This window comes from Panthera onca, chromosome B3, assembly GCF_046562875.1.
Source record: "Panthera onca isolate mPanOnc1 chromosome B3, mPanOnc1 haplotype 2, whole genome shotgun sequence".
Taxonomy (NCBI): Eukaryota; Metazoa; Chordata; class Mammalia; order Carnivora; family Felidae; genus Panthera; species Panthera onca.
The window spans coordinates 292,582-318,919 of record NC_138344.1 but is presented as its reverse complement, the minus strand read 5'-3'; the positions used below and the strand labels follow the sequence as shown (position 1 = coordinate 318,919).

General features: G+C 57.0%; 1 long non-coding RNA gene across 2 annotated transcripts in view; it reads left to right on the top strand.

Annotated features, from left to right (window-relative positions):
- Positions 1-21,485, top strand: part of LOC132668566 (uncharacterized) — a 31,660-nt gene extending 10,175 nt beyond the window's left edge. The window contains exons 2-4 of one of the 2 annotated variants that reach the window (XR_013556500.2): positions 1,745-1,823; positions 6,799-8,358; positions 17,181-21,485. This is a non-coding gene — a long non-coding RNA (uncharacterized LOC132668566). Of the gene's footprint in view, positions 1-1,744; positions 1,824-3,503; positions 5,274-6,798; positions 8,359-17,180 lie in introns of those variants that run through there. The other variant, XR_009605625.3, reaches the window with a different exon arrangement.
- The last annotated feature ends 4,853 nt before the right edge of the window (positions 21,486-26,338 follow it).

Genomic DNA, 26,338 nt, shown 5'->3' with positions numbered 1-26,338 from the left:
GCAGCCGCTTGGGCTTGGGCTCGGGCTCAGCGGAGGCAAGGCACAGCGGGAGGTCTGGGGTAGGGGGGAAAAGCCCTCACTTCCCCTTCTCTCTGCGTTGGGTGGCCTCTCCAGCCGCAGCTGTGTGTCCTCCAGGGATGGGGGACGGCTCTGCAGCCCCTCAGCTCTGCCAGCAGCCTCGTTCTGCTTTGTCCTCCGTTTAGGGTACAGCGGCTTCCTCTGTGGCCCGTGCCGGGGCTGCCCCTCACCCCCGGCTTGCCTCCTCAACTCTGGTACCACTTGCCCAACCCAGTTTCCTGAATTAAATTCTCTCAGCCCGAAAAACCTTGAATGGAATCTGTTTTTCTAATCAGACCGATTCCCCCTTTCTTAAAGCTCCCGGTTAACTGCGAACTCTCACAGATTCACCTAAGTATTTCCCTTTTTTTCCACCCAAATTGTGACTTTTAAACATGGTTCTGCATCTTCCTTCTGTGCTTACTGATGCACCTTGTGGGGTTGTTGTTACTTTTTTGTATCAACATAGACAGAGCTCCCTGTGTTTTTTAATGGCCACATAGGGTTCCTTTTGTTTGAGCAGTCCCCATGATGAACATGGAGACTTTTTCTAGGTGTTACTATTAAAAATAACTTCTGGGTGAACATCCTTGGGCACAAGTCATGTCATCCGTGCGGAGGTCTCTCCTCAGGACACATATCTAGGAGTAGAAGTGCTGAGTGGGCACATTTGGGATTTTGACAGATGCCAGCTTAGCTTGCCCCGCAGAAAAACCGTGTGCACGCACAGCCCCCCCAGGCGACGTGCCAGCCCGAGCAGGCCCTGCGTTGAGAGATTTGTGAGCCCCTGGTGTGTAAGTGTCTCGAATACTTGTCACGTGAAATCAGTACATGGAGAAGTGCCACGGGCGGCTCTGCCACCGACAGCCTGGATAGCCTCGACCAAAGTCCCTTGGATTCCATGATCTTGGAGACCCTCCCCCTCCTACCACCTGGGATCACGGCTTCCACGCCTGGCAGAGCATCAGAATCATTGGGAGAGCTTTAAAGATGACGGACCCTGGACTCCATCCAGGGATTCAGCTGCAGTAGGCCCAGGGTGGGAGCTGTGGTGACTGTGAGCCACCACCCTGAGCCACGGCAGGGACAAGTGACTCTCCCCCAGCTGCTGGGAGGTGCGGTGCGCCGCCGTTGGCCCAATATGGGAAATAGCTCTGCTGGAGAGAGCAGCCCTGCCCAAGGTCATGTCCCTTTCCTGGGCTGATTGCACCCACTAACCAGCCCACATGGGGTGGACCCCATTACGCCAAGGGGACCTGGCCCCCCTATGCCAACTCGGGACAGCTCAGAATGGCACATGGGGTCAGGGAGGCCTCCGCGGAGCTCAGTCTTCGCCCTCTGCCCAACCCTGATTCCCTCCTGGCTCTTCCACGAGTACTGATCCCAAAGGCACTTCCCTGCACTCCATCGTAGAGCAGGCTACCCTGTGACGAGGCCCCCGGAACCTGAAGTTCAAAACTACAAAGCCCTCTGCGCCCGCCCGGGGGGCATGACCTGTCACTTCCGCCCGCTGTGAAGGTTACTGTGGGTGTCTGAGATCTTCACGTTGTTACTTTCTTGGTGCTATAGACACCTTCTCAGAATGTTCGTAAATATGTGAAATATATGGGTTATGGACGAAATCATTATTTTGAAATACGGTTATCGGCATTATTTTTTTAATTGCAATGTGGTATCTCTTTATTAGCCCATCAGCTGAGGTCCGGCAGCGCGTCTGACAGCTACCATCGTGGTGAAGCCGCAAAGAGCAGAAGCCGTATCTTAAGGTACCTACAGCAACTGTAGCATGATACGAACCCTCAGTGATTTCTGTGGGGACAGAACCCAGGGCTGCTAGTGCGGCTGGCTTGTTGGCCGCGTTCATAATGAAGGGAAATGCTCAATTCGTCTAGAGGTTCAGGGAGATAAAGGCGTCCTTGTTTGTTGTGATCTAAGTCCACACCCCCACCCCAAAATTCTGTCTGCGAATCCCTGCTCCTGTCAGTGACCTCCAGGAAGCCAGTGGGTCCCTTGGCCTTGTGGATCCCTTGATCCAGTGGGTCCCTTGGCCTTGTGGGTCCCTTGGCCTTGTGGGTCCCTTGGTCTAGCATGTGTCTTTCCGTAAATCTCCAGGTGGGTTCTGCTGCCGGCCTGAGGGCAGGTTTACAAACAAGGAGTGGGCGGGATGTCCAGGGGCCTCTGGGGAGCAAGTGGAGCCTAGGGCACCGCTGAGCAGCACAGACGGAGCCCATGTTTCCCAGTTACACCCAAGTGAGGCACCGTATTGTTTTCCAGATCATCCAGAGGGAATGCCTGTTCCTCCTGCTGGGGGTTGAGCCTCCTGTACTTCTGGCTCTGATGCTCCATGAAAGGCCGGCTATTTCCCGCCCTGGGGGGACGGCCCTCAGTCTAGGCCCACAGCAAAGGCACTGGCTGTAAATTAAGGGCAGAATCCATTCAGGGTGTGCTAACTCCTTCACTCCTCTAAGTACTTGATCCTGATCGTGGCCTATCTGCCCTGAGCTGTAACTCAGAGGCTGTGTAATTAGGGGGTGGGAGTATTTGCTGAGTGTCTTCACAAGGGACAGAAGAGGCAGAGTCCTGAGGGTGGCTGCAGGTGCCCTTGCTGGCTGAAGCGCATGCCCATCCCCCCAGGGCCACCTTGCTCTGAGCAGTGTCATGAGAAGGACATGGCTCCCTCCAGCCCCGTCACCTACTAGGCAGTGACACTAGGAAATCATTCACGTCTTTCAGCCTCGGTGTTCTCACTTTAAAAAAAATTTTTTTACCCTTTATTTACTTTTGAGAGAGACACAGACAGAGTGTGAGTGGGGGAGGGGCAGAGAGAGAGGCAGACACAGAATCCGAAGCAGGCTCCAGGCTCCCAGCTGTCAGCACAGAGCCTGACATGGGGTCCAAACCCACGAACTGTGAGATCATGACCTGAGCCGAAGTCGGAGGCTCAACTGACTGAGCCCTTCAGGCGCCCCCTCAGTGTTCTCACTTCCACAACAGGACAACGGTGCGCTGTGGCCCGTCTCACAGGGTTGTTGTGGGGCCTGAGTGAGAGCAGGTGAACACTGGCCTCTCGTGAAGTGAATTCACACAGACGGGAGGATACAGATGCTTCTGGGAAAGCAGGGCCACGGTGTACGGATGCGCATGTTGTCAGCGTTCAAAGGGATCTGGCCCCCCGACCCCACTCGCCGGTGTCCAGCCTCCGTCGAGCCATTCCGCTTGGCACAGGGCTGCGGAAAGCGTGCCTTTTTATAGTGTGCACGGTGTCCCTGCCTGCCCTTGCAAACAGGCCACGTTCAGCCGGAGGGTGGGAAATGAGCCTTCTGTTCTGTAATGGGCTCTCATAGCTCTTAGACCATAATGGGGACATGACTGCGACCATCTCATTCCTATTATCCACAGAGATGACTTTTCAAAAACAGCAGATGGGTATTTTTTCTTTCTAACAGCTTACTACACGGTGAGTGCAGCTGCAGCCCAGAGGGCAGACTGTCTGCCAGTGAAGCGGCCGTGGCCTGGCTGCGTGGCAGAGGGATGTCCACACTTGCCCTGTGGTACGCTTCCAGGCTTGAAGTCTTTCTCCTGACTCCGTGGGTCCTGAATATCCTGCTATTTTCAGCACAAAAACCCTGGTCTGACACCCGACACGGAGGACAGTCACCCAGCGTAGTTACTGGGACGTGGGGGTTGGGGTAGATAGCGGTAAGCTCTCCGCAGGGGCCGATGCCTCGGAGCCCACGTCTTCTGCGCCAAATGGGCGTCCTTCAGACTCAACCCCCTTGAAATCCACCGCAGTTTGGAGACCAGCAGAGGCAGGGCTGGAGAAGGCGTCAGCAGGGGAGGCCCCTTCTTCAGCTCCACCCCCGGAGCCAGAGGCCAGGCCGGGGCCTAGAGGGGGCCTTCTCCCCAACGTGGGACACACAGCTCAGCCCCCCACCCCCACCAGGCACTCCTTTCCAAGCCATCCTGGTGCAGGGCATGTGGTTCAGAGTACCAGTGCTGGGGTCAGGGTGGATCAGGGTTCGCCACCCCGTCCCTCCAGGAGCTCTGGTCCCATCTCATCGGCTGTAAGATGAGGTGACAACCACGCCTCCTTCCAGGGCTGGCATAGGACTGCCTGGCTGGGTGCAGGAGAACCCACAGCGCCCAGCTGCCACACCGCGCGTGCTCAGGCTGGGGTGGCGTTAGTGACAAGCCCACCTGCTCCTGGAGGCCTTTGCCTTTGTGGGTTTTGGATGGAGACCCAGCGGGGACACCTGGTTACTAGTCTTTGTGGGTTTTGGGATCCAGTGGGGACACCTGGTTACTAGTCTTTGTGGGTTTTGGGACCCAGCGGGGACACCTGGTTACTAGTCTTTGTGGGTTTTGGGACCCAGCGGGGACACCTGGTTAACAGTCTTTGTGGGTTTTGGGACCCAGCGGGGACACCTGGTTAACAGTCTTTGTGGGTTTTGGGACCCAGCGGGGACACCTGGTTACTAGTCTTTGTGGGTTTTGGGACCCAGCGGGGACACCTGGTTAATAGTCTTTGTGGGTAAGAGTCTGCAGTTTCTCCTTGGGGTCAGCCTCTTCCTTTGTGAGTTGCTGGGGCACATGTGGGTGGCCTGGGTTGGGCCCTGCTATCCCTGGGCCTCTTCTGCCTCTGGGTTCATTTTTTCACACCTGCACTTCTCTGGCCCCTCAGCAAGTACTTACTGAGCCCCTACCAGACCAGGCCCTGCGCTGGGCAAGGAGACAGCACAGAACAAGAGGATATGGTCTGTGCCCACAAGGGCCCGGTCAGGGCCCCCTCGAAGGCCACACGTCCTCTCTCAATCGAGCCTCTGGGCAGGCCCAGCTGTGGACACCCCAGGCAGGTTGCCAACAAGTAGGAGTTCAGCTCTGTGCCAGGCCCAGTGCTGGGTGCTGGGGCTGCACAGGCAGGGCCCCCGCCCGGGAGATGGGGGGTGGGGTAGGTACACCCTGCTGAGGGAGCCCCGAGGAATCATGCCTCACCCAGGTGGGCTGAGCCCTGAAGAAGGGGTGGTTTTCCAGGGGAAGCCTGAGGGCGGTCCAGGCAGAAGGAACAGCAGACCCAAGGGGCTGGAGGTGTCCAGGCTGCGTGCGGGGGGATCCAGAGAGCAGTGAACAGAGATGGGCGGAGAACCTTCAAGGGCCTGTGCTGCGAATTTGGACTTTATCCTGGAAACTGTGAGGCTCAGAGACATTGAAGGAGTGTCAGGTGACCAGTGTTACATTTTGGGATGGTCACTCTGGCTGCAGCGTGGAGGGGGTGGAGGCAGGGTTAGGGGAAGGGCGGAGACGGGGAGCCACAGACCAAGGAGGGTGGTGGGGGGGGGGGGGAGGAAGAGGAGGTCAGGACCTGGGGGTGGGTGGATGCAGTGGGGGGGGGGGGGCGGGGTGCCCCCAGGATGCTGGCTGGACCACAGGGCGGTCGGGGCCCCTGGCAGGTGATGGGGGCACAGGACCCCAGGCCGGGGGACCAGAGGGCCGCAGAGGAGCTGGCTGTGTGGCGTTGGCAGCCGACTGGTAAAGTGGAAACATCAGGTTTAGGAAAGATACTGGGAATGACAAGGACAGAGGACTGAGGCAGGACACCACTTCGGAAGCCTGTGTTCTTCCCGTTGGAGGGTGGTGCATGCTCATGGTACAAACCGTGCCTGGTGTTTCAGGGCCCGCCTGGTTGGCAAGGAGACTATTCACTTACCAATTATTTATTGAGGATTTGCTATGTGCCGGGCCTGACGCTAGGTCATTCTTTCACTTTCCCCGCAATTTTATTGAGGCATAATTTCCATATCATAAGATTTGTCCACTTCAGGAATACAATTCAGTGGTTTTTAATATAGTGAGTTATAGAACCATCGCCTTTGGGGACACTTCTGTGATCCCAAAGGGCGAGGTTGCTCCTAATCCCCAGTCCCACCGCTAGCCCGGGCAAGCACTGGTCTGTCGTGTCTCTGCGGTGAAGCCCGGCTTCACTGTGCCCCTCTAATCACCCAGTCTGGGTGGTTCCTCACAGTGCGAGCCCTCTTGTCCCTCAGGGCCACTCACGCTCTGCGCACCCCTAGCAACCCCTGGCCCTTCAACAGCCCGGTGCCAACGCCCAACACCCACCTGCTATCACTGCCAACCAGTGCCAACGTCTGAAGCCAGCACCCCAAATCCACATCCGTCCCATCACCCCATCACCAGCAGCTCCTCCGAGAACCAGCCAGGCCTTTGCTACCAGGCGCTGCTCTAAATGCCTGGTAGTTGCAGCTCTGTCCCACCCACACGTCTCCGTCCTCCCAACCCTCACCACCACCAGCACCCAGGAGCCAAAGGAGCACGGGTCACGCGCTCTCTCTGCTGAAGAAGAATCGGGGCAGACCCCCACGTGCAGGCGGGCCCAAGAGAGAGAAGCGACCACCTCCCTTTCTCCCAGAGCCGCCCTCTCCCCCAGTAATCACACTTCAGTCTTGTGACCCCAGATGTCCAGCGGGCCCTCAGTGTCACCAAGTAAACGTTTCCCTGCGGCCCTAGGACATCTGCAGCTCCCTGGACGCCCGTCACACGTTCCTTCCTCCCGACCCCCCCCCAGCGTCTTCTCCCACAGGCGCTCCTGCCCCCGAGACGAGCCGCCTCCTGGCTCCCGTCCCGCCGTCCCGCAACTGTCCGCTCTCATCCTGCACTACCATTTCCCATCTCGGCCAGGCTGCTCTCCTCGACGCCACATCAAGCCATTTGTCTCCCCTCTCCCAGCAAAACGTCCCCAGAGCTCATCTAGATTTGATGTCCCCGCTCTTGTGTTTTACCGCCCACCCCGTCCTGGACCAGCTGCAGCGTTCTGAATCGGTGCCGTAACCAGATGCCCAAACTGTGGCCTCCGTGGGGCCGAAGGCCAGCTTTCTCAAAGACTCAGCAGTGGCTGTGCCACCGCCGTCGTCAGTCTTATCCCTGCAGCCCCCAAACACCCTCCGTGTGCCGATGTGCTGATGACCACCTTTGCAGAACTCCAGTCTGAGAGCTCCGGACCCTACCCACCTTCCTAAATGACGTTCGTCTTGCCTACTGAAGCGGCATCTCCAACTTGCAGAAATACCGATTACAGAAATACTGCTAAATCTCCTTCAGCCTGCCCGGCCCTGACCCTCCTCCTTCACGGGTCACCGGTGGCTCCAACAACAGAGCTCCGCTTCTGCCCGCGCATTCGTGTCCGCTCCCTCTCTTACCTCCCCTCTGACCCCCTCCCTGCCTCCATCGTCCGGCCTCTGGGAGACCACAGCCTCCTCCCCAAAGCTGCTGTCCTTCCTCCGCGTGGCGGCCAGAGTGAGCCTTGGAAAAGACCCCTCTTCAGGAGACACGAGCGTTCACTGGTTTCCTGCTTCGCTTGGAATAAAACCCCACCACCCCACCACGCCAGCCCCCTGCTTCTCCTTGGAATTCCTTCCTGGGGCCTTCAGGACCTGCCTCCTCACTCACTCATCTCACTCCTCCAGGAAGCCCTCTCTGACCACTGCCACACCTCTCTGCTCACTCTGGAAGTTCCTAGTGTGCAGTTTTAAGCCCCGCTGGGACCCAGGCTCCTTGAGGGCAAGCCCTCCGATTTGGTTTGTACTTTTCAATCCCCAGCACCTAGAACAATGCCCAGCACACAGAGCTCAACCGTTGTTTGCCGACGGGCTCCTGAATTAATGGAGCAAGTTTATCAGTGAAGGATACGTTTGTGAGCACTGGGCACCCTCCCCAGCACAGCCAGACCTGCCCGTGGTCTCTTGACAGTTTCAAAAAAAATTCTCGAATGCTGCCCTCCCCATCAGTCAACCTCAGGAGCTGGTCCTGTTTAACTCCCTTCTCTGCTAGCCTGCCACAGGCTGAGAGACGAACACCTCCCTGGTCCCCATTCGTCCCCTGCGATGTCAGACCTGCAGGAGTGGGAAGGGCTTGTGTGCTAACTCATCTCTGCAGGGAGACGTAAAATTTGCCCATAAATAAAACCTTCTATCGTTCAGCTCGAACGTTAAATTTCATCGGTCTGTAGCATGTGTTTCATTATAGCAGACACCGACGCGTCCTTAAAATCGGAATTCTGGAACGCTGCCCTGGCTTGCAGAATTCCCACAAGGAGACTCCAGCGCGGCCTTGGAGACAGGCTCTGGACCTCACCTTCCAAAGTGGTCCTGGCAGCCACGTTTTTACTTCACGTGGCACTTCGTGCTGATTGAATAAGTGCCATCAGACGCTCTCATCTGCATCCAGCTGCTTCCAGTCTGCAGGCTGGAAGCCAGTCCCGCAGCCAAAGCAGCTGGAATTGGGTCCACAGTAAGTACCTGCAAGCCCGACAGACCTCCTCCGTGAGGTTGGAGGGCTCAGGAGAGCTGTTTCCCACAACCCCCCCCCCCCCACCAGCTGGCTCCTTGCCTCCCTTCCCTCCCTTCCCTCCCTCCTTTGCTCTTGGCTGTACTCCAGAGATCACTTCTCAAAGGTTAAAATCTGCATAGCAATCACCTGGGACCTTGTTAAACTGCACTTCTAATTCAATAGGTCTGGGGTTCTGGGGGCGGGGGGAATGCTGATTTGTGGTCCCGGGACCACACCTCGAGTAACTGCAGAACTGCCCTGTCCCAACACGACAGCCACTAGCTACTGGTGGGTATTTAAATTAAATTAGGGGCACCAGGATGGCTCAGCCAAGTTAAGCGTCTGACTCTCGATTTGGGCTCCTGTCCTGATCTCTGAGTGAGTTCGAGCCGCACATCGGGCTCTGCGCTGACAGCTCAGAGCCTGGAGCCTGCTTCGGATTCTGTGTCTCCCTCTCTGCCCCTCCCCTGCTCTCGCTCGGTCTCTCTCAAAATAATTAAGTAAACTTAACATTTTTAAATACATTAAATGAAATAAAAAATTCCGTTCCTCAGTCGCACTGGCCACATTTCCAGGGCTCAGCAGCCACGTGTGGCCAGGGTCTGTGGCAGAGGGAACATGGGTCCAGACCATCATCCCAGGAAGCTTCGTGGACCGCTGCTGCCCAGGGCGAAGGTGTGGGAATCTAACCCCCGAAGTGTGGTGTGTTCGGTCCCAGCTCCCCTGCAGTGGTCGAGGGCAGACAAAACTCTGCGAGGCAGCAAATGCTTGAGGACCACGTGTGTTCTGTGCAGGTGGAGTCCTCGGTCTTGCGCGGGTTTCTTCCTCTTCCGCGAGGCCAGGCTCACTGCTGTATGTGCATCTTGCTGAGTTGTGCCGGTGGGAAGTGTGGGAGGCAAGGGGGGGGAAGCAGTGCGTGGGGATGCGACCGCCTTCCCCTCCCCCTCTCTTTTGCTAGGGGGTCTGGAATATGGAGGGGAGCTCGCAGGCCCTTTGTCTGCTGCTTCCACTGCTCTGACCATCTTAATTCCCGAGGAGGTGGGGAGAAGGGAAATTCTTCTTCAGAGTTGATTCTGCACACATTGGACAAATAAAGCAGAGAACCCCGGCCCCCTCCTCCCCACGCACCCTGCACAGCACAAAGAGCTCCGGCAGGGGAAGGAGGGAGGGTGGGGAGGTTTTCCAAGAATGCCTTTCATGTGGACCCGGAGCTGTCGTTTTCCCGGCAGTTCTGTGAACCAGGACCCGGGGCGATTTCCCAACGTGCAGTTGGCGATCGTGGGGCCAGCTGTAGCAATCACGGGGAGAGGCACGGAACCCGCACGGAGCCCAGGGCCCAGGAAGCTCCCTCCTGGCCGCCTCAGAGCTCAGGGCCCCTCCCTGTCCGGCTGAGCAGTGAGGGGCTGGCCTGAGGCTGCAGACTGGCAGCCTCCTTTCTCGGGCGGGCGGAGACTCTGCAGACACATTGGCACGAGAGCCTGATGTCTGTGGATTCCCGTGCAAGGTCCATGCCGTCTGTTCCCCACAGTAAGGTTAACCCTTCCGCTAACCAGTAGGTATGCAGCTGGTGCCCACGTCAGAAGAGCCTGACTCTGGCCCTTACCACTCTCAAAGCCCTGTGGCTTTGAGCAAGGCTCCTCTCCTCTCTGGGCCTCAGTTGACTGCCAAAGGAGGATCATGCCTATTTTTCAGGGTGGTTCAGCGTTTGGTACACAGTAGCAGGTGCCCGATGAACGTCAGTCCCCCGGCTCCATACTTGTAAGGCAGTGGTGCTGACAGTGTGCAGAGGGGGACAGACATTCACATGAAAAAGTATGAAATGACCACTGTGACAGAGGAAACAAGGAGAGCTTTGGAGAATAATGAGAATCTGTCCTGGGGCTGATGAGTCAGGGAGGGCCCACTTCCCCAAGGGATGTGCTGACTGGGCTGAGAAGTTAACCAGGCAAACGCAGGAGGAGGGAAGACCAGCTAAGCTGAGGGAACAGCGTGTGCAAAGATCCTGTGGCAGGACAGTACTTGGCAGTCCACGGGGGCAGAGGAAGGACCAGGGTGGCTGAATGGCAGAGTCAGGGGCACAGAGAAGGAAGGGAGATGAGGGGAGACTGTGTGTCTGCCCCCGATGCCCCTGTGCTACATGGTGGAGGCCAACGCTCAATGCCCCACACCTACTGAAACAGGGTGGTAACTGTCAAAGTTCCCTTCCAATATTCCTTGATGTGTCACATGTGTCCTTGCGTCTGTGGCCGTGCCCTGTAAGAAATAAATATGGCTGGGGCTCCTGGGGGGCTCAGTCGGTTAAGCGTCCAACCTCAGCTCAGGTCATGATCTCACAGTTCTTGGGTTCAAGCCCCGCGTCAGGCTCTGCACTGACGGCTTGGAGCCTGGAGCCTGCTTCCAATTCTGTGTCTCCCTGTCTCTGCCCCTCCCCTGCTCACGCTCTCTCCCTCTCAAACATAAACATTAAAAAAAGAAAAAGAAAAAAGGAATGAAGGTGGCATCCAAGTCATCCCGTTGGAATTTCTAAAACCACTGAGCTGACACACACAGCCCATCTGCAGGGAGCTGAGGGTCCCGGGGAGGTCCAGGGATGGTGATGGGAGAATGAATGAATCCCGCCTGCGCGGAAATGCCCCTTTTCTGCAAATGATCTGCTCTCTCCAGACTGGCCACTGGCCTCTTGCACGAGAAGTGGAATGTCCATAAAAGTCATGCCCGTTTCCTTCTGACTGCACAAAGGGTTTGCATCAGGCGACCTGAGTTCTCTGCTGCCTTCATTCCTTCCAGATGAGAGCGTACGACAGGCCGGGCTGGGTCAGCGAGCAGGGTGTTGATGCCCGCAGCTGTTCTGACGGGGCCTTACCCACGGGAATGGCTCAATCCAGGAACTGGAAACCCTTGACTGGGGAAGAGGAAGCCACGTGCCCAGTCGCGGGTCCATCTTTGTTCTTCACCCCTGGACGGTGATGCACTTTCCTGGCACGTCTCATGGCCAGGATGAGTGGCCCGATGGTGGTGACTGTGGTGGGAGCAGCAGCATAGCAGGAAGTAGCACGTAAGTACTGGGTGGCTGTTTCAACACGAATGACCCTTAGTGTACCAACTCTTCATTAATCTACAGCCGAACTAAATTTCACTGAGGAGCCTCCTTCTGGCAGGCGATGGAAGCGTAATCTCGGTCAGTTTGGGATCTCCCGTCCCTGTGTTGTCCGACCGCACCGAAGCAGAGGAAGCGTCTGGAGAGCCACGGGGCTGGGGTGCAACACGCAGTGTGGCCCTCAGGGCGGTCGAGGGTCCGCGTGGGCATCATCTCCGTGGCAGCCTGGCCTTGGCAACACGGCGGGAAGCAGGGTGGGGAGGAGAGCGGGTCCTGAAGCCAGGCTGCCTGGGTTCGGCTCCCAGCGTCCCCTTCCTGGCCCTGGGACCTTGAGCGAGTAAGTTAGCCTCCTACAGGCTCAGTTTCCTCGTCTGTAAGAGGGTTAGCAGTCGCGTCTGCCCGACCGGGCTGCTGCGAGGGCTCGACGAGCCGCTGCGCGTGCAGTGCTTCGGGACAAATGCTGCGTGTGACCCGCACTCACTCCTCTGTGTGCCCGGGTTTGATGGGGTCACCCCCACCTGCACCCTTTCCCAGTGGCCTGGCCTTTCGGTTCCCAGACGCCAGGTCCTGTTCAGGTCACCTGTAGGCACGCGGGACAGTGGGGCGGTGGCCGCAGAGAGTGTGGGGAAGGCTCTCCTGGACCCCAGTCGGGACGCACCCAGTCCCCGCTGGGCACTTGACCTGGAAGGGGCAGAGCACGGGCTCCCGTCCGTGGGCCCCCAGTGCCCAGTTTTCATTTCCCTCTGCCTCCCACCCACCCCGCTGCTGTGATGTCTTTTCTCCTCGGGGGAGCTGAGACCACCCCTCAGTCACCCCCCGGGGTCTCGCCCTCTTTGTCCCCAGGGCTCTGGTGCGTCATCTCTCCCCTGGAGCAGCACAGGACACATCCTGTCCGCGGTGGAACGGAGTGGGGGTCGAGGGGCAGAAGGAAATGTCGGGAACGGGGGACACGGGGACCCAGTTAAGATGTCTGATGTTCTCCCCGCACACTGTCGCGCCACCTTGCTGAGGATTCGACCCCAGGGTGGGGGCCTGGTCACGGGAATAGAGGTATGAGGGCTATAGCCCCCACCCACCCCGCCCACCCCAGAGACACCGGCAGAGCCCTCTGGGTCAGAGGCAGGGGCACCTGAGAACCCCCACGGTGTGTCAGGAAGCATGCTCTCAGGCTTAGCCAGCTGGTCCAGCCAAGCACTGCCCGCAGGTGCACCCGGCACCCTAGGCCCTCGGCCAGATGCTGATGGCGGCATTGAATGTGCTTCCTGCTAAGCAGCCTAATCAAGCTGTTTCTGGTCACACAATGGGACTCAACCCTGGCGGAAAGGCCAGCTTCATATATCCTTCTGGAGCCAGTTTCCATGGAGACCCCCTGCTCTTCCTTTCCATTCCAGCCATGTGGTTCTCCTCACTGGGCCTTGAACACACCATGCTCGCAAGCACCCCGGGGCCTTTGCACTCCCTAGTCCTTCTGTGCAGACAGCCCTTCCCCCAGGTACCTGCATGGCTCCACATCTACCTCCTTCAGGTCTTGGCTCACTTGTCATCTTAGCAGTGAGGCCTTCCCCGATCTCCTGTTTTAAACTGTCTCCTCTCCCTTCCTTAGGGTGAGGGTTGAGGTCCCCCAAGAGCAGGGACTTTGTCTTGTTCACTGCTCTACAAATGCAGGACCTCGCAGGGGCTTTCTGCCTTCTTTGCGTTGTAAACCCGAAGCAAGAAAGCCCAGAGAACTTAAGCGACTTGCCCAAGACCACACAGCTATTAAGAAAAGGAGAATCTGTCCTGGTTAATTCGTATTGAACTTGTTCCTTGATCACATCCTGTTCCCTCGCATTGTCACTACCTATCCTTCCCTCCTTTTGATCTCCAGCTGCAGAAACCTCCACCCTTCCAGGCACCCTGGGGCTTCTGGGGAGGACCCTTGGTACCCTCACCGGGAGGGACGAGCCCCTGCTTGGTGCTCTGTACCTTGGGGGGGCACTTAGCAAAGACCCTCACAGTTGTGTGCTGGGCCTTGTGTGGCCCCAGGGCGGAGGCTGTGTTTCCCACCCGTGAGCACCAGCCTGCAGGAGGGAGTAGGAGCACGACAGCCCTCCTCAGCCTCAGCCCTCCCACGTGCCCCCCCCCCCCCCCCACCAGATACCCATTTCTATCCAGAACTTGAGGGCAGGCGGAGGCGCTCGGAGCCAGGACAGAGGGAACAGAGGGAAGGAACAGAGGATGACATTTGCCAACCTCTCTAGGTTGTCTTTCTTTATGGGCGGGATTCTTTGAACCCCCCACAGACCTCTTCTGTGTTTGCAGGAGCTGTTTGGTGTTTCTTTCTAGAAGGGATGGTGGGATGCTGTCTACACCCATTTCAAGTTCATTTCTGGTCCTGTGAGCAAGCTGTTAACTAGTCCTCCCCGGATGGATCCCCTCTTCTGCCCCACAGTCCCCACCTACAATGGGAGGGTCAGGCCCAAGTCAAACTCTCCACCCTGTAGCCGGGACGCTGGCAGGTGCACCAGAGGGCAGACCCCAGCGGGGCAGGATGGGGAGAGGCCTCAGGCCTCCCAGCCCCAGAACAATTCAAGCCCCCGCTGACAGCCCAGATAGGGGAAGAAAACCCGCTGGGCCCTCCAGCTTGGATTTCACATAATGAGCCTTTGGAATCCGGGAAGTGATTAAAAGCCCACTGGGGAGGGACCACCTACCGGTTCTGGAAGGCGTGGCTGCTCTGACTTCGTGGGACTCACCAGGAAGCTGCACTTAGACGAGAAAGAGGAAAAGCACAGATTCCGAAATAGCCCAGTTCAGAAGTGTAGGGCCAGAGAGTTGTGTGATGGAGACGGGGCAGGAACAGTGGCCCTGGGGTGAGATGGGTCAGGCCGGGGAGTCGTGTGATGGAGACTCGGTGGCCCTGGGGTGAGACCTGTTGGGCCCTTACGGGGGCAGGCGGGAAGGGGGGCGGGGAGGGCAGGGACTCAGGGGCCTTCACAGGCCGCAGCAGCCCCGCAGTGCTTACTGAGTCAATCAGGTGTCTGCTCTAAAACCAGAGGGCTGTAGAGAACCTGAGCGTCACAGTCAAGCTGTCTCTTACTGGTGCGACCACCAGGGCAGAGAAAGGGAGGGTGGGCTGCCTGGTGTCACACAGGCTGGGGGGGACTCGGCCAGGCCTAGGTCTCAGGCCCCCTGCCACCCCCTCAGATTAGAGTGACGAGTGAACTAAGCCAGCCTGGAACCCCACGCGCTCACTCCCCATCTCAAGAGCTGAGCCATTCGAAGCCCCTTGCTGGGTGTTGGGTCAGGTGGGGGTAACCAGTAAGAGCCCTAAGTGCGGTCACTGTCCTGGGGCCATTACCTCTCACCCCCTAGACTAGTCCTAGGAACCGTGTTCTTTATTTTGCAGGTGAGGCAACTGTGGCTCAGAGACGTTAAGTCACTTGCCCAAAGTAACAAAGCTAGAAAGCAGTGGAGCTGTGATCTGTACCCAGGCCAGCCAGACACCAAGCCTCAGCCCTCCCAGCGTGCGGGGCTCGGGGAAGGTGATGCGGGACAGTTGAGGCAGGAGTTGTCGTACAAGGTTAGGAGGAACTTTGGGAACTCTAGCAAGGATGGGAGAATATTGCGTCTTTGAGGCAAAGCTTCCTCTTAGTCACAGAAGTATGGCCACCAGGCCCTCAGGTGGTCCCTTCATCTTGCTGGGCAGGGCCCTGAAAAGCCTGCTCCTTTCTGCTCAAACTATACAAACAGAGTCTCCGGGTAGGAAGACCCAGTTTGTAAAACAGAAAGCTTCTCAGAGATGGGGCTCCAGAGGAAGGTCCGAGGGATTGCCCCTGGGTTTGTCAGGGGAGGCGAAGGAGTTCGGGGCAGCTGGCGACAAGGTGCCAGCCTGGGGCGTCCAGGGGGCCCTGGCCAGCGTGAGGCTCAAGGAACGGGCGGGCTGGGGCCGGAGTCCAGCGGGGCCTTGGGCCGGGGCCAGAAGCCAATCGTGCTAAACAAAGCATTACACAACCGGCTCACTAACTGCCTCAGTCGAGTAGGTCAAACTAATTCCTTCCAGCTCGGGAGCTCTACTTGGGGGCGGCAGGAGCGGGCAGGCCCCTGAGTTCCGGGACCCTGTGTCCATGTGGGTTTAATTAGTTCCATGGCCACTGCCTCCCTCGGGTATAGCCGTGCATGCCAGGCCCCCGGCAGCTGCCTGGTGCCCTTAGAGGAACCAGGAAAAGAGGAGGGTCCCCCAGGGCAGTGGGCCAGCATGCAGGCAGGACTGGACTGCTCGCCCAGGGCAGCCACGGCCGGGAGTCTGGGGCCAGCAGAGCGGTGACACAGATCCGAAGACCCGAGCGGGAGGTGTGTGGTGGGCCCGGGTCAGGACCAGGAGAGGCTGCGCGTGGGAAAAGGAGGCCAGCAACTTTCAGGGTGTGAGGCAAGTCAAGCCAGAGTGTAAGGGACACAAGGGTGTGTTTGGCCAAATTTGGGGCCCTGCCAGCATCACAGACGACGGAACAGAGGCTCCCGGCAGGACTGAACTATGGCAGGCAGTTGGGACTGGAGGCCTCTGGGAAAAGTCACAGAGCTCGGAGAATCCCAGTACCGGCTCCGCAGCATTAGTAAAAATGCAGATTCCCTGGCCCCACCTGAGGCTTACAGAATGAGAAATTCTGAGGGTGGGACCCAGCGATACGTGTTTCACACAGACCAGCAGGTGATGCTGACATGCGATAACGGAGAACCGAGGGACGATTCACAGTGTGGGCCACAGACCAGCAACGTCAGACCACCCGAGAGCTTGTTGGAAATGCAGGATCCCAGGCCTGGCCCCAGACCTACTGAATCAGACTCTGCAGTTTGACAAGACCTCAGGGCGTTTGCATGTGCCTTCTGGTCGGACAAGGCCCGCCCCTGAGCTCCGGCCCTGGGCTTCCTTGGTCTGAGCGTGACTGGGTCTGAGAGACAGGAACACGAGGATGAACGAGAAGGAGACCATGCCTCTCCAGACGCAGGCGAGAGCTGTCCTCGGATCTTCATGAATCCAGTTCACTCCCAGAAAGGGTCACCAAACCCCCCCCCCCCCCACCACCACCACCAACAACCAAAAACCCTGATGGCTTCTGAGCCTGCAAAGATGCCCAACGCAGACGCTGTGCAGAAAGCAGGTCGCGGTAAGACAAACAGCCCAACGGGTGCTACTCCCCTTCCACGGGGCCAGCTGGGCCGGCTGGGGGGGCTGCTCTCAGCCCTCACCATGGGGTGATTTAAGGGGGCGCTGGGCAGGCCGGAGTGCCCCCTGCGGAGACGCTCATGAGGAGACAAAGCTGCAGAGACGGGCGGCCCGACCCGTCGTCAGGTGTGCCCAGGGTGACCCAGGGTCCCATTCAGCAGAACAGCGGAGATGAATTACAGGAGAGGTGTCCCGGCAGATAGGAACGTCTCACCCTCACGACACCAGAGGGAATCTCTTTCGTCCCCATCCCCCTCCGAGCTGGGGATTCCACCAGACTGGCCTTTCCACCCCCTTTCACAGGGGCCGCGGATTGGTATTTGTCTGTGAGGGCTGATATGTGCTGGGCTCCGGGCTGAGTGCCCCGTATGTGCGTTTTCATTGAATTCGTCCCACAATTCCCTTAGGTAGGTACCGCCGTTTTAGGTTTCCACTAATATTTTGGTATTTACTGAACACTGATAGATATTTACTATTCTACAGGTGGAAAAAGTAAGGCTAGAAGCGGGTGGCTCTCCAAAGTCAGCTGAGGGGAAGGAAGAGGCCGCCATCGACGCCAGGCTCTCCGGCCGGCGTTACACCTTTGCTACTCAGAGTACGGGACCAGCCGCCTCAGCATCATTTGAGAGCTTGCTGTGCAGAAATCTCTGGCTTCACCCAGATTTACAAACTCAGACTCTGCATCTTAACAAGGCCTGCAGGATTGGTACGCACACCACGGGCCGCGGGTTCCCCCTCACGTGAGGAACACAGCTGATCTGAGTCGGAGGCCCTTCTCGGGTCCTTTCCGGGAAGCAGGGTGTGAGGACCCCAGTGGCAGTCACCAGCTTCCACCGCGACACAAGAGAGCGAGAGAGAGAGAGAGGAAGGGAAGCGTGTGCCCTTGCAATGGCCGTCTTCACGGACGGGTCGGCCCTGTCTTCCCAAGGTGAAGTACCACCCGCGCTTTCTCTGCAGACTCCGGAGAACAGGGTCCCCCAGGCGCCCCTGGACTACAGTGGCAAGAAGGTACTTCTGAGTTTCTGTCTCCCTGGGGCCCAGCAACCTCTCGTGGGTGACGGTAATCCTGCCCGCTCCCTCGTGGGCGTGCGTTTAGGACCATCAGGGCGGGAAGCAGTTTGCCGGCTCAGAGCGGGACACAGCGTAGGATGCGATCCTCGCGTCACGTAGGCCAGGTGCCTGATGCCTCCGCCCTGCGAGGTCACCTCATGTCGCCCCTCGCTGGGAGGCCCCATCGGGGTCCCCCCCGCCACCGCCATGTTTTCTGCTCCCTCTACTCCCACACTAACCTGAGGGCCTCATGGGCCTGCTGTCCTGCCTTGCGATACAAGTACCCGCATACGGTTCTGCCCTTTCTAATAGGACAGGGTACTTCCCAGGCCTTATGTCCCTCGTGGGCACTGAATCACAGCCTGATTCTAAAGGGACCTGAGAGGGCAGGGTTACCTGAGTTTAAGTGTTCAGGGTCCCCAGGGCTGAGGCCCAACTCCACGATTTATTAGCTACGTGGTTCTGCGTGAGCCGCTTAACTGTGACTCCGTTTCCCCGTTTGCAAAGCGGGGATAACGGTAGTCCCTAACTGACAGGATCCCTGGGAATAGTAAATAAAAACATGTTAAATATTTTGTACCAGCATCTACATTAGCTGACATACGTTAGCTGTTATTAAACCGTGTTTCAAAGCCGCTAAGATACATCAATTGTGAGACGTATCCTTGATTTCGGAGATGTTAAAATGGTATTCATTCCACAGAAAAAGGGTTCCAAAGCCAAAGATGTTTGGGAAATACCGAGGGTCTTTCCTGCAAGGTGGCTCAGAACCCTTAAATGCTACCTTTGATGGGGCCTCCAGGGCCATATGGGTGTCCATGTTCAGGGTCTCCCGGGCGTGGGCAACGGAGCCCTTTTGCCGTGGAGCACGCTGAGCATCTGTGGACACGGTTTAGGAATGCCAGTCAAGTCCAAAGCTCCAATTCACAGATGGCGAGACTGAGGCCCAGAGCCGGAGGAGACTTCCTGAAGTTACCCGGCTGGTTAAGTGGGGGAGACTAGGCCACTGAACAGCCAGACTGGAGCCTCCCCCACTGAGCCACACTGCCCCCCACCTAACCTGCCGCCTACAGCACTTGATAGTTTGCAAGGTCCTGCCCCGACACCAACCTCAGGAGGCATCTGGCCCCCAGCCAGATCCTGGACCAGGGGTGGAACCAGCCCCAACCTTTGTGACTCTGGGGTGGGGGGCAGTGAGCCAGGAAGGTCTGAAAGACCCAGGGCAGGAGGCTGTCCCGAAACAGGGCCAAGCCTGGCTTCTTCCCAGTGCGCTGGGACGCAGGCCGTCGCCCACCTGCCCTCCCCCATAGGCAGCGCCGCGTAGAGGACGACAGACCCCCGGGTTCACTGTTACTCCATCGCCAAGGCAACCCGCAGGGACCTGCTGGGCAGGCTGCGGACCACAGTTATGGAATCCGCTGGAAACTGCTTTCATCGCAGCTGTCGATGTGACCGCTTGCTTTAAGAGCACTTTGTGTTTCACTGGCTAAGGTGAATTACTATGAGGGCTCGTTAAACAATTCGTCGACTTTTAACCTGAGTGTGATGTTCGAGGTCACACGTGGCTGTTCTCGTGGACCCATTGACTCTCAGCCTCTTCCTCTCTGAGACGTGCGATGCGCGATGCCTGTCCCCATGCTTGGCCTGCCCCCAGTGGGAACAGCCCCCCTCCCAGGGGGGCAAGAACGGTGGAGGCTGGCAGGATGACGGTTGGTAAGGACGCGGAGAAGGCTGACTGGCCGTGTGTTGATGGGCCCGTAAAGGGCTATGGACCCAACAGAGATGGGCTTGGCGGCACCTGGGCAGCCGGAGCACGTGGTCCCCGTGGCCTTCCCAGTGGGCCTGCGGGTCCATCCGTGCGGTGAGCTAAGAGCTCAGCTCGCACACAGCAAACCTCTGTGCGCAGGGTCCCCACCGAGGGTTGGTCATCACACAAAACTGGAAATGAACCAACAGGAAAATGGCCAAGTGGGATAAAGCCATACAATAGAATACGTCATAGCAGTTAAAAGGAATGAATTAAAGCCATCTGTATCTTTATGGAGGGATCTCTAGAACATACCGAGTGAAAACAAAATTGCTGTAGGACACAAAATTAAAATCCTATTTGTATAGGTTTACAAGTAGAGAAAGCCGTACTACATACTTACCATAGTTGCATATAGATTTTTTAAGGTTTATTTATTTATTTTGAGAGAGAGAACGTGCCCGTGAGTGGGGCAGAGAGGGAGAGAAAGAATCCCAAGCAGGCTCCGTGCTGTCGGCACAGAGCCCGACACGGGTTTGATCTCACAAACCGTGAGATCGTGACCTGAGCCGATATCAAGAGTCGGACGCTTAACCGACCGAGCCACCCAGGCGCCCCTGGTGCGTGTAAATTTATGAATGCAAGAGGGTAAAAAGCCGATGAAAGGATTGTGCCTCCCTGCCCACCGTCGTCCCTGAGAAGGAGGAGGGGTCGGAAGGACGAGGGGGTCACCTTCTCCAGAAGGCTGCTGACTCACCTGCATCCAGTGCACCCTCGGATTCTCTGGGCTCCCCTTGTCCCGAATGCTGACCATTTGCTCTGCCTCAGACACCGCGGCACCTGGCCGTCTGCAGGCCTGTGCTCTGTGCGGTGCACGGGAGACTGAGCAGAGTGTGCCCGGAATCTCGGGCTCTCCGGGTGTCTCAGGACTTGAGGGGAAGGCCCTGCAGCGGCCTGGGGTCTGGCTTCCTCAGTGGCCGCCGGAAAGGGCCGGCTGTAATGCGGTGCTTCTCCACTGGGACGATTTTGCCCCCAAGAGACACTCGGCAGCATCTAAGACACGGCTGCTTCTATACCTGGGTGGACGCGGGGTGCCACCGGCATCCAGAGCCTAAGCAGCCTGCGATACACAGACAGCTCCCCCGCCCCCCGCAATATTCGTCTGGTCCAGTGTCAGTAGGGCCCAAATGGAGAAACCCTGGTGTAGTTGCTAAGAATGAAGACTCCAGGGGCGCCTGAGTGGCCCAGTCGGTCGGGCGTCCAACTTCGGCTCAGGTGGTGATCTCACGGTTCGTGGGTTCAAGCCCCGCGTTGGGCTCTGTGCTGACAGCTCAGAGCCTGGAGCCTGCTTCTGATTCTGTGTCTCCCTCTCTCTCTGGCCCTCCCCTGCTCACACTCTGTCTCTCTCTGCCTCTCAAAAATAAATAAAAATGTAAAAAAAAAATTTTTTTTAATAAAAAATAAATTAAAAAAAAGAACGAAGACTCCAGAAACAGACTAGCCGTGTGACCTCAAGCAAATGACTTCGCCTCTCTGTGCTTCAGCCTCCTCATCTGCGAAATGAGCATAATAATTACATCTACCTCATTTGGTTGTCGTGAGGAGTAAACGTGTTGGTAATTTACACCAGTGAAGGTCACCTAGAGACTGTGTCCCGGTAGGAACAGTAACTCTGAAGAAGAGGAACGTCATACCCAGAGCAGGGAGGCCGTTCACGGAGTCCAAAGCCCTAATTATTGCTAGTTACAAATGTCTCCCAATGCACTTCACGACTGATTGTAACACACTGGTAAGGCCACGTGTTGTGGATTCTCAATGCACACTTTCCCCACTTTGAACCTGTGGACTCAGGCTGCCCCTTGAAGTCACGATTGGCGGGTGGCCCCCAGACTCGGCCTTGGGGGTGGCAACTGGTGGCTGGGAAGGAGATTCTGGGTACGGTAGAGAAGACCCCTTTTGCGACGGGGCATGTCAGGGCTCCTGGCTGGCTCGGGGGGGAGCGTGTGACTCTTGATCTCAGAGTTGCGAGTTTGAGCCCATGTTGGGTGTAGAGATTACTTAAAAGTTAAAATCTTGGGGCGCCTGGGTGGCTCAGTCGGTTGAGCGTCCGACTTCGGCTCAGGTCATGATCTCACAGGTCATGGGTTTGAGCCCCGCGTCGGGCTCTGCGCTGACAGCTTGGAGCCTGGAGCCTGCTTCCGATTCTGTGTCTCCCTCTTTCTCTGCTCTTCCCCTGCTCACACTCTGTCTCTCTCTCTCAAAAAGAAATAAAGATTTAGAAAAATTAAAAAAAAAAAGTTAAAATCTTAAAAAAAAAAAAGGAAGCACGTGATACTCATACCGTTATGTGAAAATATGGTCGTTAGTCCTGCTGAATGGAAAACTGACTCTGGAGAATTGTACCCTTCTGAAGTGAATTCGTTATGCTTACATTTGTTTATATGTGTATAAAAGTGATATATCGTCAGACACTGATGTCTGCATAACTGTGACTGGTTTTTCACGAGTACACGATAAAAATTCCTCATGAGAAAGCCTTGTGCCATAGTTAAATTCGTAATTTCTTGTGTGTGGTATATAAAATGACAGTGCCTCTCACAACTGATTGCATCATAGATCTGGTGAACGTGTGTAATAACCGCACTGTTATGGTTCATGTTCTGCTAACCAACAAAATGAGACTCAGAAGCGAAGCGATTTGCCCAAGGTCGACAGCTGCTGGCAGAGCTGGGATTCGAACCAGGTTCACGTGGACTCCAAAGCCGTGGGACTCAGCCTCTGTGTCTGGTTCGGTCAAGGCCAAACCCTTGTTCCCGGGGTCAGCAGCCCGGGGCCCCGGAGAGGGGGGACGGGGGCGGCTGAGCCGGTGCGCAGCAGCACGTGGGCAGCGGAGCACGGCCCCGTCTGTGACCCACCAGGGGCACGCGGCCGAGAGTTTGCTGCTCGCCACGCTTCCCTAACGAGACAAAGTGCAGGTGCTGCCGCGGATGAGAGGGGCTTGAAGGGAAGGAGGGATGTTCTACAAGCTTCGGGTAAAAATCATGTGTTCCAGGCTGAACCACATCTTTGGAATTTTCCATTTTTCCCCTTTATAGCAAAGCTCTGTGTCTGCAGATTCCAGCAAATTGTGGAGCAAAACAGTCATTGTAGCTGAACGTCCAGAGTTAATGTTCGCAACGACATCTTCAATGTGCAAGTAATAAAAGGCCAGTCATGAGGCCTGGCAGAGGCATTAGCAAGACTCGAATGTCTCCTCCCCGGCGGTTTGGGCGTTCCCAAGCCTCCCTGTCTGGTGGGCTGGTGGGCAAAGCAGACTGGCCGGTTGCAGGGGCGTGGGGAGACGGGGAGCGGCGACACCGAATGGAGAGAGCTGCGTTCAAGTCTTAAAGCTTCTGTGACCTGAAGCAAGACACTCGAGTGTCCACGCCTCGTTCTCCTGCCTCTAAAATGCAACCCCCCCCCCGCCCTGGGATCTGAGACTACACAGCAGCCCGAAAGCCTGCAGAGTCTGGTTCTCATTCTCACCCCCTCGCAGGGCCTCTGAACGAGTTCCTGTGCCCCGTTTCTCTCAACAAGGATAACCACTTCCACCTGCCTTTGCAATGTGTTCCTGGGATGAGGGACGCCTCCTGACAAGGCTGGGCTGCCTTGCACCCGCTGGATGAACACTTGAAAATGGACCCACCCCCCTCACCTCCCACTCCCCGGGGCTCGGAGCTGCGCCATCTCGCGGCTGCCTCGTTCCGGGGAGGGGGGTCCTGCTTTGCCCACGTTTTGCTTCAGTCGTTCTCAAGGGCAGTGACGAGATGGGGTCTGCTCAGTCTGGGTTATTTCCTGCCCCTTCTTCCACCCAGGCCGTTGAAATTAGCAACTCCAGCCATTCATCGCACGGAGGCCCAGAGAGGGGAAGGGGTTTGCTCAATGTCTCAGAGCAACTCATGGCAGCTGGGGTGCAAATCCTGGTGGTCTGGCTCCAAGTCTGGAAAGCCAGACCTGGGAGTCAGAAGATTAGGGGCCATGGGCTCAAAAGACCAGGATTCTTTAATTATTTATTGATTTTATTTCATTTTTGAGAGAGAGAGAGACAGAGCATGAATGGGGGAGGGTCACAGAGAGAGAGGGAGACACAGAATCCGAAGCAGCTTCCAGGCTTTGAGCTGTCAGCACAGAGCCTGACGCGGAGCTCGATCCCACGAACTGCAAGACCATGACCTGAGCCGAAGTCAGATGCCCAACCAACTGAGCCACCCGTGTGCCCTGAGAGAATCTTTTTTTTTTTTTAATTTTTTTTAACGTTTATTTTTGAGACAGAGAGAGACAGAGCATGAATGGGGGAGGGTCACAGAGAGAGAGGGAGACCCAGAATCCGAAACAGGCTCCAGGCTCTGAGCTGTCAGCACAGAGCCCGACGCAGGGCTGGAACTCACGGACTGCGAGATCATGACCTGAGCTGAAGTTGGACGCTTAACCTACTGAGCCACCCAGGCGCCCCTAGAGAGACTCTTAAGCAGGCTCTATGCTCAGTGCAGAGCCCAGTGACCCTGGGATCACGACCCCGGCCAAAACCAAGAGGTGGATGCCACTGGCTCGCTGTGTCTTCTGCTTCTTTACCCCTGGAATGGAGACAGTTACGACCACCTCGTGGGACCGTGGGCACTGGACAGGATGACGGACAGGAAGCGCGTGCAGTCTCGGCCTCAGAACCAGTAAAGACCCAAGTGACAACTGCTGGGCCTTAACAGGGATAGAGAAGGAGCACAAACGCAGCACGTGTGCGACGGTCAGACATCGAGCAGGACACACAACTCTTTGAAGGACCTAACATCATCCCATCATATAAACGTATTAGGTAGAGGAGCGCCTGCGTGGCTCAGTCGGTTGAGCGTCTGACTCTTGATTTGGGCTCAGATCGTGACCCCAGGGTTGTGAGATCGGGCCCTGAGATGGGCTCCTCGCTGAGCACAGAGACCCTCCCTCCCTCTCTGCTCCTCTCACCCTAGCGTGTGCGCGCGCTCTCAAAACAACAAAGAGCAAAAACGAACAAAACATATCAAATAGGGCCCCCCTTGTTAAAGGGGAAAGTGTGACTCAAGCCACCCTAGTGTCCTATGTAAATTATACCAGCTCGATAATCAGATTTTCTAGAAACGACCCCGAGATCGCAGAACTGGGAACACCCAGTGTGCTCGCAGAGGGCCGTTTGGGCAGGATTCATCAAAATTAGTGACGCACCTGCCCCTGGGTCCAGACATGGCAGCAGCGGCCGGGCTGGGCCGGGCTGGCGGGTCCCGCGGTACAGGACGCACAGCTCACACACAGCTTGCGTAGGATGGGTGAGGTGGCCTGATGAGTGTTTCTGGGACCTTGCGGGGACACTTCGACTAGACCTGTGGGGACGGGGGCTGGAGGGGTGCGGCTCCTGGCGGCTCAGGGTCCGGGAGACCCACACGCTCACCCCAGCCCTGCCCTCCTCGCCCCCGCTTCTGAAGCTGCTCGACTCTTGCCTCAGGCCCCGGACTTCCCCCACTTCCCCGCACGGCCCCTCGTCCCCCGTGGTTCGGGTCTAACTGACACGTCTGGTGTTGGCTTCCTCCTTTCCCGCTCACTCCCCTTAGGAGGGGAGACGGGAATTCAGACCCTGACTCCTTTAGTAATAGCAACCGCAATGAGCTTTTAAAAAACAAAACAAAAAACTTTTGCTCTCTTTTTTTAACGTTTATTTATTTTTGAGACAATGCGAGAGACAGAGGGAGACGCGGAAGCAGGCTCCAGGCTCCCAGCCGTCAGCACAGAGCCCGACGCGGGGCTCGAACTCACGAGCCGCGAGATCATGACCTGACCGGAAGTCGGACGCTCAACTGACTGAGCCACTCAGGCGCCCCAAAAAACTTTTGCTTTCGAATAACTACAGATGTACAGAAGTTTGGGGAACCATACGGGGAGGTTCTACCCAGCTTCCCCCTAGGGCGACAGTGTATACCACAGCAGGACACTTTTTAAATGTGTAGCCATCGGGGCAAGGGCCTCGTATAAAAGGAAAATTTGGAGGCTCACACCTGGTCATTGCAAATCTGCTCCATTGTTCCCTGAAGGGCCTGGTCTTTCTCCGGGACTTTGCTCACTCAGAAAGTTCTCTTCATCAGCCAGAGCTCACTCAGGTGAGCTTAAGCCAAGATGGACTTTCCCAGAAGGACACGGGGCTGCCCGAGTCTGCGGGGAGGCTGGGGAGAAGAGCCAGAGCCGGCATAAGGAGCAGGGCCTCCAGGACTCCGGGCCGGTCCCTCAGGGTTGCTCCCAGGGTGAGGAATGAATGCCCACTCCTTTGTTTTGTTTTTCCTGTCCCTCAGCGCCCTGCCCTTCCAAAACGGCTCTCTCCTCCTCTGGCCCGCGCGCTCGGCCCTGCCCAGCTGGACTGTTTGGTTCTTGGGGTCAAGCTCTCAGTCGCCGTATTGTCCATAATACTTACCCGACGTAGGAAATCAAGAAGCATTATGAATAAATAAATTCTGCCAAAGGCAGTTAATCTATTTTGACCAAACTCTCTGACAGTCATACAAAACAAAAATGCGGGGAACCTGCCTCTTTTCTGACGCCCTCTCCTTAATGGCAGCGTCACAGCAGTCGGTGAGCGAGTTGGGCTTTTAGAGTCACTGACTCGGCGTCCCGGGAGCCCATGGACTTGCGGGGGGAACAGCCACAGAGGGTTTTAATTAGCGGGATGTGAAAAAAAGTCACTTGACCTCTCGGTGCCCTTCTCCGAAAGGTGGGATAACGAGCCGGGCCACCTGCTGGCTCCTGAGGCACTTGTCCTTAATGAGGCGGTGGGGGGTGGTGACGAGGGGCC